The following is a 15,620-nucleotide window of genomic DNA, read 5'->3' as shown; positions in this document are numbered from 1 at the left end:
AAACAGGTAGTGGTGCAAACTAGGGGAAAAAATGGTAAGAATCACTGTTCACATTCTCTGTAAAGTTTTAATTAAGAAAAAGGATTGTCTTAAAGAGTGTTCAGCTTAATTGAAAGTGGATATCCAAGCTATGGGTATATTTAAAAGGCCTTTATGTTTTTCTCTTCATAAATCTTGTTTTCCTGGAAAAGGTTTTTTTCTCAGCCGACTGAATTACTTTTTTCACTATATGTTGCCCCTCCTGGTGCACACATGAAAGACCCTAGAATAACTTCTGGTAGCCTGGGACTTCTTGGGAAAACAGAAAAGGTGACACAAATCCCATTTTGGGAAAAATCTCTGTTTTCCTCATGGAACTCCTGAAATTAGAGGTGAATAAGTACCTCTCAAAAATCTGTCTTTGTCTTCTGTCTATACCTATTTATTAGGTCCTGGAAATTGTATTCCTAGTCCTGTTCTTAAAGGGCCTCACCCAGTGGCCAATAATCCAACTAGGAAATTGGCAAATGTTAATCGTATAACTACTGGATCTTCTGCTGTTTGTCTGTGTGATTACATATGTGTTATGTGTGTAATGTCTTTTTAAAAAGAGCTCTGATTGGCTTAAGAAAAATAAGCACTTAAATCAAATTTTTTAAGGAAAAAGTAAAAGCTGTGGTACCTTTCAGTTCACGTGACTTTAATCTTTAAAAATAAAAAAAGTATTAGGAATTATTGGTAAAATATAAATGTCTTCAAGGTGTAAAAATGTGGTCTAAATTACACAGGTCAGATACCAGATTTGCTAAATGTTTTAAGATTGTAAACTGCTTCTTTAGCCTTTAAAAACTGTCAGCTTGCCTGCTTCACAATTGGTAAGGCCTGGGAACATACGGAAGTAACTATGCCCCTAACTACGTGGAAAGGAATCAAACTTTGTCTGCATCTAGTACATAATGAAAACAACCTACCAGGTTTTACATTACAGTTAAAAATTGCTAAGAATTACCATTGTGCCATGTAATTGAAATTACTGAACATGGAATTGCATGCAAGATGTGTTAAAAACAAAAAAAAAGCAGTAAAAGATATTTCTAGTTAAAGATTATAAGAAGGCATAAAAATGTACATTTTGCCTAGAAACAAAGGATTGTCTTAAATTGAAATAAAGCAGAAGGTTTAAGCAAATTGTAAAAAGATTATAAAAATTAATCTTGCAAAGGAAACTCTGTGTGTGAACATATTTACTAAATTCAAAAGGGTATTATATGATTTTTTTTTTCTGTAAATTAAACACTGAAATAAAAGTGCAACAAGGTTTTCTTGGATGCCAATCCGTTCTTCAGCAAAACTGTCAAGGGTTATAACAGGTGTGTAAAAATGTCACCTCATGGTCAAACTGGTTAAGATTAAGTAGTATCGTCTATAAGGGTTCATTAAAAATTAGGGTTAACATTAATAGCAAACTAATGCAAGAGTGAAATTTAACTTTCTCTCTTGAATAGGATTTTCATGTGATAGAAAAAGCTGATGAATGGTTTTTGCTTTTTCAAATTTTTGACTCACCATTTTGGCAAAACAAATAACTTATGGTAATCTAAAATTCTATTTCATAATATCAAGTGTTTTAAATTTAAAATATATTTAACAGGCTTCCCCACATCAAACTTTAGTCTCAAGGTTGTCTTTCCTAACCCCTGTCTTTTGGCTGCTGCAGAGAGCCCTGGAGCATCTGGAACATCTGGTAAACAGAATTGTAACATGTTTGGTACATATAATTGCCAAAATGATGTTTAATACTCTTCAGGTTATATTTTAGGGAATAATATCAACATACGTTCCAAAACTGTATGGGATGTCCAAGGTTCTAATGTCTGAATATGTGCTATTAATCACAATTAAGTTTGTTATGTTGGGTTATTGTAAGCCATGGAAATAACCAAATTTGTCAAGCATGTTCTTGACTGTAACCACCCTGGACATTTTGTCATTTATGGGGAATTGTTGTCTTGTTTTATCTTCTTCTTCCTAAGAAAAAAAGTTTATAATCAGTTGTGGAACTTTAACAGGTGCTCTTAAGTACAGGTTTCTGATAACAACAACAAAAAATGTACAGAATTCATAAAAAGCTGAAACATTTACAAATATCAAGCAGAAAAAGAGTTAACTGATCAGACTGAACTAATAGAAAACTAAAGCAATATTCTTGATTTATTCTTGGAACATTGCTGATCCTTATTTTATTTTTCAAAGTCAAGGAAACTTGTCTTGAGCTAGCTACAGCCTTTAACAACTAAGTAAAGTATACTCCTGTAAACAAAGTTTCAAGCATGTTTGTTTCTCTCTGCCTGGTTCCTCCAGAATTCAAAAACTGGTTGTAACAATATAGTTGTTTGCATCAGTGCAATAAGAATTCATTTTATTTTGCAACTGGACACAATTGGAAAAACTGGTTGTTTTACCAAGGCTTTGATTGGAAGGGTGTGTTTCCCTCTAAGAAGTCAGGCTTGACTTGCAGAACCAATAAAAGCCCCTTGGGAAACTGGCCTCATTCCTTGACTACACCATTTCCATACAGGATTCCTAACCTGCCGTGAGTAAAGAATGTCACTGGACACAGGAAGGGGAACATCACACACCGGGGCCTGTTGTGGGGTGGGGGAGGGGGGAGGGATAGCATTAGGAGATACACCTAATGTAGATGAAGAGTTAATGGGTGCAGCACACCAACATGGCACATGTATACATATGTAACAAACCTGCACGTTGTGCACATGTACCCTAGAACTTAAAGTATAATTTAAAAAAAATTTAAAAAAAGAATGTCACTTTCTAACAGGCCTAGGAACTCCATGCTCTTGGAACCTCAAGAAGGAAGTTTACCCAACTCACAGGTATTTGAAGGTACAAACACATGTCTGGGCTGGGCTTTAGAAAGTCTTATCTAAGATTCCTTATGGAATAAAGTTCCATCAAAGCCAATCTAAAAGGCCTATGTGGCTGGGCGCAGTGGCTTATGCTTGTAATCCCAGAGAGCCGAGGTGAGTGGATCACCTGAGGTCGGGAGTTCGACATCAGCCTGGCTAACATGGTGAAACCCTGTCTCTACTAAAAATACAGAATTAGCTGGGCATGATGGCAGGCGCCTGTAATGCCAACTACTTGGGAGGATGAGGCAGGAGAATTGCTTGAACCTGGGAGGCAGAGGTTTCAGTGAGCCAGGATTGCACCACTGCACTCCAGCCTGGGCGACAGAGTGAGATTCCATCTCCAAAAAAAAAAAAAAAATTAATTAAAAAAAAAAAAAAAAACTATGTAAAAATAGTTATTCTTGTTGCACTTTATGGAAATAATCAAACCAAGTTTAAAACTAAAGTCTATTTTGCAAACGACTTAGTGCTATCATAATTTGTTTTTAACAGGTATGAGGACTGGAAGAGGGAAAATATGTTCCAAACTTATCATGAATCTATTATTAACTTCTAGTCTCATTAGTTGTTTTCAAGTTTTTGCCTATGTTTTAAACTAACCATGCTTATTCCTTTGAGCCAACCACCAATCTCCAGATGTGGCTCAAAGGAGACAAAAAGGAATGGGTAATGTAAAAATCTGGATCAATATTCCAGTTCTAAGCAATTATCCTGCAGATCCTGCTGGGTAACAGGAATAAATAGGGTGCCCATAACCCAAAAATCTTTTTGGAAGGATAAAATCAAGAAAGTTGAACAAAGCACAAAACCAAGCCCCACACACCCAAATCTTTGTTTGTTTGTTTCTTGTTTGGTTGTTTTTTTGAGATGGAGTTTTGCTCTGTTGCCAGGCTGGAGTGCAGTGGCTAGATCTTGGCTCATTGCAACCTCTGCCTCCCAGGTTCAAGTGATTCTCCTGCCTCAGCCTCCCGAGTAGCTGGGACTACAGGCACGTGCCACCACGCACAGCTAATCTTTTTATTTTTTATTTTTATTTTAGTTTAGTTTTTTTTTAGTAGAGACAGGGTTTCACCATGTTGGCTAGGATGGTCTTGATCTCTTGACCTCGTGATCCACCCGCCTCGGCCTCCCAAAGTGCTGGGATTACAGGCCTGAGTCACTGTGCCCAGCCCATACACCCAAATCTTAACAGGCATAACTATAGCCACCAGTTATCAGGGAGCGTCAGCAGCCTCAAGATTTTTAAGCTTACCCTTAACCTCCTTGTCTCCTAATAACCCAAATTATTTCTTTTTGCCTAGAGGCTATCAAGCTCCAAGTGGTAATGCAAATGGAATCATGCATAAACGTGCCTTTCATCTGAGGACCCTTAAACCAGCCCCTGGAGGAATCCTAGCTGCTGTTCCACACACAACCCGCCTCTCCAGCAGGAAGTAACCAGAAAGATTAACAACCAATCTGCCTAACAGCAGTTAGGGTTTCCTCTCCTGAGGAGGGGAATGAGGGAGAAGGAAAGGAAACATCATTGGAAAAATTTAGACTGCAGCAGCCTGCCTGAAAAGTCACACAGCAACAGGCAAAAAATAAAACAGCCTTGGGAAAAACTCGGGGTGCACCTGGACAGATGAGAAGATCAGGTTGTAAAACACAGATAAACAACTCGGGCACAGAAGGAGGGGGCGAGTCTCCTGGCTTATCACTAAACGTCACACTCATACAGTGGGCCCCAGTAAAAACAGTGGGCCTTAATAAACACATTCCTTTCCCTTTAGGCATAGTAAGAGCGAAGCTAGAAGCGGTCGTTGTTGGGGAATGTCTGCAGCTGCAAGAAAATGTCTGGGAACAGATACAGAAACCCTCCCTCCCAAATAAGCGACACAAAGCAGCACTCAGCAACACAGACTAAAAGTCTGCCCATATGGTGAAGGAATTGGGTAAGGGCTGATAGAAACTCTGCTCTATGCAGATAGCAAACCTGGTCCCAACCAAAATTTTCGGGCCCTAGGAAGATAAGACGCCCCCCTTCTCACTAGTCCATGTATAAAAACCCTGACATTTTTACTACAACCTGGCAACCCTCTCGGGACCCCTCTCTCTGTGACAGAGAGCTGTTCTTTCCTTTTGCCTATTAAACTCCTGCTCCAATCTAACTCTGTGTGTGTGTGTCCGCGACCTCAATTTCCTTGGCCGTGAGACCAAGAACCTTGGTATTTACCCCAGACAACCAGACTGCTTCACTTTCTCTGTAAGTCACAGTAGAGTCCTCTTGTGCATAGGACCACTACGCAGAACTTCAGTACTATACTTCGGGGTCATTTTAAATAGTGAAATCACTAATTAAAAGCATCAAAATGTGAAAGAAAAAAAAAAAAAGAAGAAGAAGAAGAGCACTAAATTGCCCACGGAAGGGCGTTTGTTTCATAGTATGAGAGCTGAAACAAGAAGGCAGAATGTCATCTTGCTCAGCCTCAGAATGAGTTGTGTCTGATGACTGGAATTTCTTTACCACTCTGAATATGTCGGCAAATGACCATAAAAGAACCATACAGGTTGATTTTGGAGCTCCAATAAATTTTGGCAAGTAGGTAAATTCACAGATATGGAATAACAGTTGATTCATAGGAGTAACAAGGGTCAACTGTACATAATAGAATTACCAGGTAAAGGATATGAGGTGTGATGAGAGATAAATGGTGTGCAGATCTTGACAATTGTTTAATCTGTAGGAAAGAGAAATTGGTCTGTGTTGGAACTTTTAAATTATAAACACTTCCCTTTGAGGTTCCATATTTTCTTATTCTGACATGTATGCATCCCCAAATTTTTCACCTTCACCCAGATCTTATTCCTCGATTCTGAGGTTTAGATACGATACAAGTAACTCCAGACATAAAATAGCTCTGAGTAAAATTATGATCATATTCTCCCTTTCGGTATCACCTCCTCACCCAAACTTCCTGCTCCATGTTACCTTCCTTAGTTAACATAGTACTATTCACCCACACATCAACTGGAAATCTCTACATGTCATTAAAAAGTTTGTGTTTTCTTACAGCACCCTTTCCAATTAGTTGTTAACTTCTATCACTTATATTTCCTTAATATATTTTATAGCAATCCCCTCTTGATTCCTGCTAGTAGACAGTCTTTCGTCTAGATCTAGATTGTCTAGATCATCTAGAAAGGGGTCAGCAGACTTTTTCTATAAAGAGCCAGTTATTAAATTTTACAGGCTTTCCAAGCTAGACCCTGTCACTACTCAACTCTGCGGCTGGAGCGCAAAAGCAACCATAGACAATATGCAAACAAAGGATGTTCCAATAAAACTTAATTTACAAAAACAGACATAAGGACATTTAGTTTCTTAACCTCAATCTAGATTATTGCGATGATGGTTTAACTAGTTATCCTAGCACGAGCATAATTAAGATGGGAAGAGAGGCCAGAAGGAGACAAGGCAGTACAGTGTCATAAGCTAAGGGAGAAACAAGTCTCATCTGAATTAACTTTGTCTAACAGACTTCTAAGAGGAAGAGGACTGATAGATGATCATTAGATATAACAATTTCATTCGAATGGTGAGTTTGCAAGTGGTTAAGAAAATGTGAAAGAAGAGACCACAAGTACAGATTATTCTTTCAAGAAATCTGGGAGAAGAGGAAGAGAAGCATAGTTTAAAGAGTGTTTTAAAAATGTTTTAGGATGGGGAGGACTTTAAAATCTTTGTGGACAAAGAGATAGGGGTCCACATGGAAGCAGCAGTTGAAGTGCATGAGAGGGCAAGATGATCAGTGATAGAAAATGCTGGACAGCCAGGTGTGGTGGTTCACACCTATAATTCTAGCGCTTTAGGAGGCCAGGGTGGGAGGATCACTTGAGCCCAGAGTTTAGGACCAGCCTGAGCAACAGGCTAGACCCCATTTCTACAAAAATAAAATAATTAACTCTGCATGGTGGTGCACACCTGTAGTCCCAGCTAGTTGGGAGGCTTAGGTGGAAGGATTGCTTGAGCCCAGGAATTTGAGGGTTTAGTGAGCTTAACTGCACCACTACACTCCACCCCAGTGACAGAACAAGACCCTGCCTCTAAAAAAGAAAAGGGCCAGGCGCAGTGGCTCACATCTGTAATCCCAACACTTTGGGAGGCCAAAGCGGGTGGATCACCTGAGGCCGGGAGTTCGAGACCACCCTGGCCAACATGATGAAACCCCGTTTCTACTAAAAGCACAAAAATTAGCCAGGCATAATGGTGGGTGCCTGTTATCCCAGCTACTCAGGAGGCTGAGGCAGGAGAATTGCTTGAACCCCAGGTGGTGGAGGTTGTGATGAGCCGAGATCACGCTATTGCATTCCAGCCTTGGTGACAAGTGAAATTCTGTCTCAATAAAATAAAATTAAATTAAAAGAAACACATAAATAAATAAAACAGAAAAAGAAAAAAACAGAAAAAGTGATGAGACCACAAGCAAAAAATGGAGGGGTCAGCCTTGGGTAGAGGAAGGAAAAATATTTTTCTTCTCATGGACAAAAATGAAGAAAAAGAAGGTGGATGATAATAGAGATGTGAAGTAGAGGGCTAATCAGTTTCTCCTTTACTAAGAAGATTGCAGCCAGTCTTCTGCTGAGAGTGAAGAAGATGAAGATGGGTGTGGCTTGAAGAGAAAAAATTTGGCAAAAGGTGAGAGACAGAATAGTCCTTGAACAGTGTGTGTTAACACTATAGAGCTTATAATCTATCAGGAGAGACAGACATTAAATACCAAATATTTTCATTTATGATTAAAGAGCTTATTGAATAATCGTTGGAGCCAAGCAATCTTTGTGATACTAATTTATCATATCTGCCTGTATTTTCCCTTTTCCATCAGAAGGCTGTCTGTCTTTACATCAGGGGAGATATATTATTTTACTCAAAATGGGGGGAAAAACTTGAAGCTTTCCTCTGGGGCTTTTATTTGCAAATACTTTAATCTATTGGGAAAAATACAGTTTAAAAAGAATAGAAAAAGCTCAGAAACAAATAAGGAGAGATCAATCTCTGGATTTTAGAGCAGTGGCGAGAACCTTGCCCAGTTCCCTCGTACATGTTGAGAACATCACAGGACCTTGTAGAGAACCGTCCAACACCAAAAATGTGGCTTCCAGAGCTAAGATAGAACCAAAAGTTGTGTAGAGGTTAACATTGCCTCTGGAATGAGCATGGGACGGGGAAGATAGCATTGTGCCTGAGAAGAGTATCTCATGTGGGTCTTATTACAGCTATTCTTTTATTTTGGACAACAACGGCATGAACCGAACGTTCTTCACTATAAAAGCAGTAGATTTCAAGTAACTAGTTCTAACCATGTCTCTTGGTGGAAGCTGAAAGTATAAAACCACAATACAAGTCCCTGAAGGTAATTCTACCATTGCTAAGGGCACTGTAGATAGGCCAACTCACCAGTCATAGCCAAGATCTTTCTCCCTTGCCTGCCTCCACTCTAGAGGCTATTCCAGCTCAGCTGGAGTTAGGGATGAACTGGAATTCTGGTGGGTGGCTTCTGAAAGGCTTTTGATTCCTTGATGAAAAGCAGAAATGCTGCTGGCAGCCTTATACCTCCTCACCTTGTCCTCAGGGACAAGGCAATGTTAGAGATGCTGGCCCTGACATTATTGACCCACATAAGTCACTGGAGCAATAACAGCAGTCATCTCCTTCTTGACTTTTCAGTATATGATCAAAATAAAGATCTATTAGATTAACCTATTTTCTTCTGTGTTTTCTATTATGAGAAGCTGAAAGCATCTTAACTGACATAATTATCCATGTTTCCCAAACTCACATTCCTCATAATGTGGCAAAGGTATGTGGTACTAAGCATACTGTGCCCAATTATGTTTTGGGAACACCATATTTAACAGTGTTAAATGTGCATTTTTACCGCAGGATCCTTTGGAGACTTTTACACAAGAAATCCTCAAATGAGGATGGCAATATGTAATGTGTTTCATAGTTATTTCAACCATACTGACATCTTTTTAAGTATTAATCAAGACACTTATTTGGAAAACAAGGTACTAGCTGTCAAAGCAATGTGGTCCAATAATCTCCAAAGATCTGGCTTATCCCAGAATTGAATTCAAGTTATTTTGTGGGAAGCCATCAGTTCTTGTACTGGAGAAGGGCCTGGGAAGGCCAGGCTCTTAGAAATTACTGATCCAAGTAAGACCATTTCAGTAATTGTCTTCGTAGCACTGCAAACTTCATACCCTTGTTAGAAAGCAGCAGTAGGTTCCAATATAACATGCTCTGGTTCTCATGGGCCCTCAATATCTTGAAGCTTGAATTTCTTGGTACAAAGTCATTGTCAAGGCCTTCTGCTGGGGACTCAGCTTGGCCATGCCTTGGCTTCCAGAACCAGGAGATTGCACTCTCATGCCTCTTTTAACTCTATCAATTTACCTCTTTTGCAATATTTTCCATACCTGAAAATAAGGGTCTTTCCATATCTTATGACTTGTTTATCTATCAAAGCTTTCTAGTGAGAATAGGGAAGTTCCAAAATTTTCCCATATAATTTACACACACACACACACACACACACGCACACGCATGCACTTTTCCATCTTTTTAGATGGTAATGTAAGTTTTTCTCGCAGGAAACAAACTAATCATCCAGCTTGTTGAAAAGTCCTTCCCTGTAAAACACCTTACTAAAGGGGCTGGGTGCAGAGGCTCACACCTGTAATCCCAACACTTTGGGAGGCCAAGTCTGGTGGATCACTTGAGTCCAGGAGTTCAAGACCAGCCTGGGCAACATGGTGAAACCACGTCTCTACAAGAAATACAAAATTAGCTGGGTGTGGTGGCGCATGCCTGTAGTCCTAGATACTTGTGGTACTTTGGTGGGAGGATCACTTGAGCCCAGGAGGTCAAGGCTGAGATGAGCTGAGATCATGCCACTGCTCTCCAGCCTGAATGACAAAGTGAAACCCTGTCTCAAAAATAAAATAAAATAAACTAGATTACTAAAGAAAATTTTCAAGAATGCCTCCAATGGACAGGGTAGGTGCAAGTGTGGTCGAGTCAGATGAATTGTCTCTCACGTTTAGGTCCTGTGCCAACCCTATGCTGTGGTCAACTCCCAGAATAAGCAAAAAATGGATTATTTTATAATTAGTTGCTAGGATTCCACTCTCTGTGGTTTCACCACTGGAATTTAAATTTAGTGATGGCAATACCCCTTTGAAAGGCCAAAGGAAAGATATATGCTAATTATACTGATATTTCTAGCCAGATTGTAAAATGCAACTAGGTCACCAATTACAGACACAGTTCCAAGTGGACAGTCGCTCCAGCTATACTGAATAACAAACAATGGTTGCAAAATATATGTGGGGAAAAGTATGACAGAATTATTGAATTAACAAAACATAGATTATCCGTGTTCTATAATGCATATCACAATCCTTCCTTACCATGTATATATCTCAATAATCATGAATAAATCTTTGAGGCTTTATGATCTTTTCTCATTTCAGCCTGGATCATTTTATGACTAAATTTTGTCATTATGACTAAATTTTGTCATTTTTATAATTGAATTAATTGCCTGTATAATCATAGAAAGTCAAATTCTGTAGATAAATTATTGTAGTTTGTTTCTTCTTCTGAAAGCAGTCGTTAGCCCAATTTAATAAGAACGTGATTGAGTTTTAAATTGGGATTTGCACAAAAAGTCCTCTGAAATAAGTGAATATCTAAGTAATCACAAACTAAAGACCATAGAAAACAAGTTTAAAAGGAGAAAAAGAGCTTGGCCATTTATTTAGAGGCCTTTTTGGCTGCTTTAACCTGTGTGAACATCAACTACTTCTTTCTTTTACAAAGCAGCCGTAATCAGCTGTTTGCTTCTTTGATTCGTTCTGGTACTAATTCATTTAATACTAATGATTAAGCATGGGATACTACAAATAAACCTGTCCCCTTTCTTCCCAGAAATAGAATAATTACAATGGCCAATGGCTAGGGACTTTTTTTATTACTAAATTTGCTAGAGATTTAATTATTTTGGCTGGGCTCCAGTACCCTTGAACAACATTAGAAATAATCCCACGATATTGCATCTAAGTAGTCAATTTAATTTCAGAAGTTGTTTACAATATACGTTTTTATGAAATGGGGTGTGTGTGTGTGTGTCTATATAGAAATATTTCCTGTGAGTATGTTTATATTCTGAGACATATGATATATAAATTAAAAGAGAAAGAATAAAGTTTTCAAGGGCCCATTATGAATCAGGAATTATATGTGGCTCTTTTATTCAAGATGTTTCATTTAATCTCAACAACCCTGCAAATCAAATATTATCCTTATTTTGTAGGTCAGAAAACTGAGTCTCAGAGAGGTTAGACAACTTTTCAAAGTTACCTAATTAATTACCCTAAGCTGGGATTTGAGCTCAAGTTTACCTGACTTCAAAAGGCTTTGCCTTTCCTATCACACCAAATATTAATTACATTTTCTAAGAAGAAATTTTTGAACTAGGAGAAAATGATTGGAATCTGCATAATCTGTATTTTTAAAAAAAAGTTTGGAGTAAAATTTTAAATTTTCATATGTTTGTTTAAAAAACCAAAAATGTAGCTGGAGATGGTGGCTCATGCCCCTCCCAGCACTTTGGGAAGCCAAGGCAGGAGGATCACTTGAGCTCAGGAGTTTAAGACCAGCCTGGGCAACACAGAAAGACTCCATCTCTACAAAAAGTAAAAATAACAAATTAGCTGTAAGGGATGGTGCGTGCCTGTGGTCCTAGGTACTCAGGAGGCTGAGGCAGGAGGATCCCTTGTGCCTAGGATGTCAAGGCAGCCATGATCTGTGATTACTCCACTGCACTCCAGCCTGGGCAAAAAGGTGAAACCCTGTCTCAAATAAATAAATAAATAAAATTAAAAATATTAAATAATTAAAAATGTATCATGCATGAAGTCAATTAAAGTTAAAATAGAGTACTCTAAATTACAATATTTGCTGCATTAACAGAATGTAGTATTTGCTAAATAGAAGAGAGAAACATGAACAATTCACTACAATGTTTCCGGGTATGCCGTTTGTACTATACAAATAGGTGTGCAGATTGTCTATATTCACACACAATTTACTATATGTGGAGCAGAAATTGGTATAAAATGAGTCTTCTATAATTCTTTATTTGTAATGTCTGAAAACTGTCTTGTAAAGACAGATTTTTTTCCTTTTCTTTTTTTTTTTTTTTTTTTTTGAGGCAGTGTCTTGCTCTGTTTCCCAGGCTAGAGTGCAGTGGCATGGTCACAGCTCACTGCAGCCCTGAATATCTGGGCTCAAACAATCTTCCCACCTCAGCCTCCCAAGTAGTTGGGACTACATGTGCATACCACCATGCCTGGCTAATTTTTTTAATTTTAGCTTTTGTAGAGACAAGGTCTCATTATATTGCCAAGGCTGGTCTCAAACTCCTAGGCTCAAGTGATCCCCCAACCTCAGCCTCCCAAAATGCTGAGATTACATGTGTGAGCCATGGCACCTGGCCTATTTTGCCTACTTTAAAATGGAATGATTTGTCTTTTTAGAAAAAATTTGTTTTTAATTATTTATTTATTTTGAGGCTGGATCTCACTCTGTTACCCAGGCTGTGGAGTGCAGTGGCACATCGTAGATCACTGCAGCCTCAACCTCCTGGGCTCAAGCAGTCCTCCCACTTCAACCTCCTGAGTAGCTGGGACTACAGGTGTGTACCACCATAGCCGGATACTTTTTTGTTTTTTGTAGAGATAGGGTCTCACTATGTTGCCTAGGCCAGTCTTGAACTCCTGGGCTCAAGTGATCCTCATGCCTCAACTCCCAAACTACTGAGATTATAGGTGTAAGCCACTGTACCAGGCCTGTATTTTTATGATTGAATTGTAAGAGTTCTTTGTATGCTCTAGATACAGATAAGTCTCCTTAATTTTCGAGGAACTACATGAAAGAAAACAAATATTAGATAAATCAGAATGTCTGATGTCGGCACTCAAAATTGAGATGTACACATAGTCACAGAAATAAATAAAGGTAAAATTCTTTCTTACTTTAACAGGGATGGTTTCTCATTAATTGCAATAATAAAACATTCCAACAGTGTACAGATATACAAAAGAGAGAAAACAGTTAAGCCCGATATGGTGTATTTGGGTAATGAAGCATGATTATACCTTCAAAATGGCAACTATGTTCTCCATGACTTCCGAGAATTTCTGTGATACATTAAGTGAAAAAACTTCACTTATGCAGTACAATCTCAGCTAAGTTTTTAAAAGCATGTAGAAAAATATCAAGAAATAAAAACATGCCAGTATCCACTGCCATAAAAAAAGAATGAGTTTATGTCCTTTGCAGGGACATGGATGAAGCTGAAAACCATCATTCTGAGCAAACTAACACAGGAACAGGAAATCAAACACTGCATGTTCTCACTCATAAGTGGGAGCTGAACAATGGGAACACACATGGATACAGGGAGGGGAGCATCACACACTGGGGTCTGTTGGGGGATGGGGAGCAAGGGAAGGGAGAGCATTAGGACAAATATCTAATGCATGCGGGGCTTGAAACCTAGATGATGGGTTGATGGGTGCAGCAAACCACCATGGCACATGTATACCTATGTAACAAACCTGCACGTTCTGCATGTGTATCCCAGAACTTAATGTAAAATAAAAATTAAAAAGAAGACAATATGTCAGTATGTTACTTATGTCAGCACCTGGGCAGTGGAATGATAGGTGACTGTTTTTTTTTTTTAATTCTTTCCAGTTGTCTCTGATGAACATGCCTATCTTTTATAATCAGGCGTTTGATGGGAGAGGGTGGCAAAGCTGTCTTAGGAATAGCATAAAAAGTGCAAAATGAAAATAATAGATTGTCTTTAAGGAAATATGACGATTTTAGAAGTATTTCAGGGCTTTCTGTTATATCTTTTTTGAGTAATCCCCCAAAATTAGGGTGATTTTTACCTGCAACATCCCACAACCATTTATCTTGGATTTTATTTGTCCAAATGTTTCAGTGACTTCTTGGAGGGTAGTTAGGCACACTGAGACACATTTCCCTGCTTGGAAACAATATCTTATAGTATGAACGCGCCTCTCGATTTTGCAATATCTATGAAATCCTAATTAACGACGAATTTTCTTTGTTTGATTATTTGTCTGCTTGCTTCATATATTATTAAAAAGAGGCCCATAAGGCTTTGAAAAACATATTTCATGCCACAATAACTCCATGCAGCTTGTTTTTCTCAGAGGCCAAGGATATTCCCATGATGTAGACAAGCAATGGCTCTCTGGCCTCAGTTCTCGCAACTGCTATCATTTCAAGAGAAACCACTAATTGCTGAGGAATTCACCGGGAGCTAAAAAAGATCTTTTCTTCATAACATACTCATTGAGACCTCTTGCAGATTTCTCTTGTTCTCAGACCCCGAGTTCTCATTATTCACTACAGCTCTCATTCCTTACTCTCCACGTGAATGTATTTTCAGGCAAAACTGCTTTTGAAAAACAAAATGTTCTGGTGGATTTGGAGCCACAGCGACACACTGATACTGGCACAGAGCTGAGGACACACGTCCAGAACTGCTGCTTGTAAATGTGATAGTAATTTTACTAAAAATAAGGGCGTTCTTTGCAATTTCTAGAGGTATGGATAGAGGGAAAAGTGCCCTTTCATTTCCTGCTGTGTGCTGATGTTTCAAAGCCTCCACATGAATTAAAGTTCCAATGAGATTTGCCATAGCGGTTTCTTGGGAATGTCCATAAATATTTTTTTTCTTTGGTTTTTGTTCTCAGCAGAAAGTGTTGTTTGTGGTTATCCCTTTTCTAAATTATATCTCTTTTTAAGATCTGAAAAATGAGCTTTTGTGTGTTTCAGGAAGTAAACAACTTTTTTTCCTCTGCCTTGTACAGGACTGAGAGGTTTTACTTTTGGACCTGGAGCTAGAGTTTTCAATTACTGATTCTACTGGAAGGTGACAGAGAACTCACTAATGTTTTCCTCTTTTAAGTAAACTTTTTCTGCATTTTTCCTGTGAGCGCTCATTGTTTTAGCAGGTTAATTATTTCACCACATTAAATGGTCATTGTTCCCTATCCCCAGTGCACTGAATAATTTACAACATTTCCTTGTATTGAGAAGACTCTTTGCTGGACTTCAGGAATGTTTACCAATTTGTTCAGATTTTCACCCATCCAGGGACTTAAAAGATTTTACAATAATAAATAAATAAATAAATAAATAACTTTAAAGGAGGAAAAAGAATTATGCAAATCAAAGTGAATACTCTGAAGCTGTAACCCCTGCTGGGCTCTGGGTCACAAAGCAGTGAATATATTACTCTCCAAGGCTTTGCAATATTAACTATGGTGTACAGCTCCTGTTTTCTTCTACTCCATTTTTTTAAACAAAAAATTCCTTAAGGCAAACACACACACACACACACACACACACACACACATACACACACAGGAAAATAAAGTAGGAATGCAAGGGCATTTGCAAATTCAATTTCTTGCACTTTTTATTCCTTGGGGAACATTGAGGAACGTGGGAGGTTGTTGACTAATCTTGCTATTTGACATCAGCCGCATAGGACTGAGCAGGTTTCAAATGCACCAGTCATGTGATGAACTTATTGATGCTAATAATAGCTAAAGCTT

This window comes from Papio anubis, chromosome 10 (assembly GCF_008728515.1).
Source record: "Papio anubis isolate 15944 chromosome 10, Panubis1.0, whole genome shotgun sequence".
In the NCBI taxonomy this organism is placed as follows: domain Eukaryota; kingdom Metazoa; phylum Chordata; class Mammalia; order Primates; family Cercopithecidae; genus Papio; species Papio anubis.
This window is presented reverse-complemented; position numbering follows the sequence as displayed.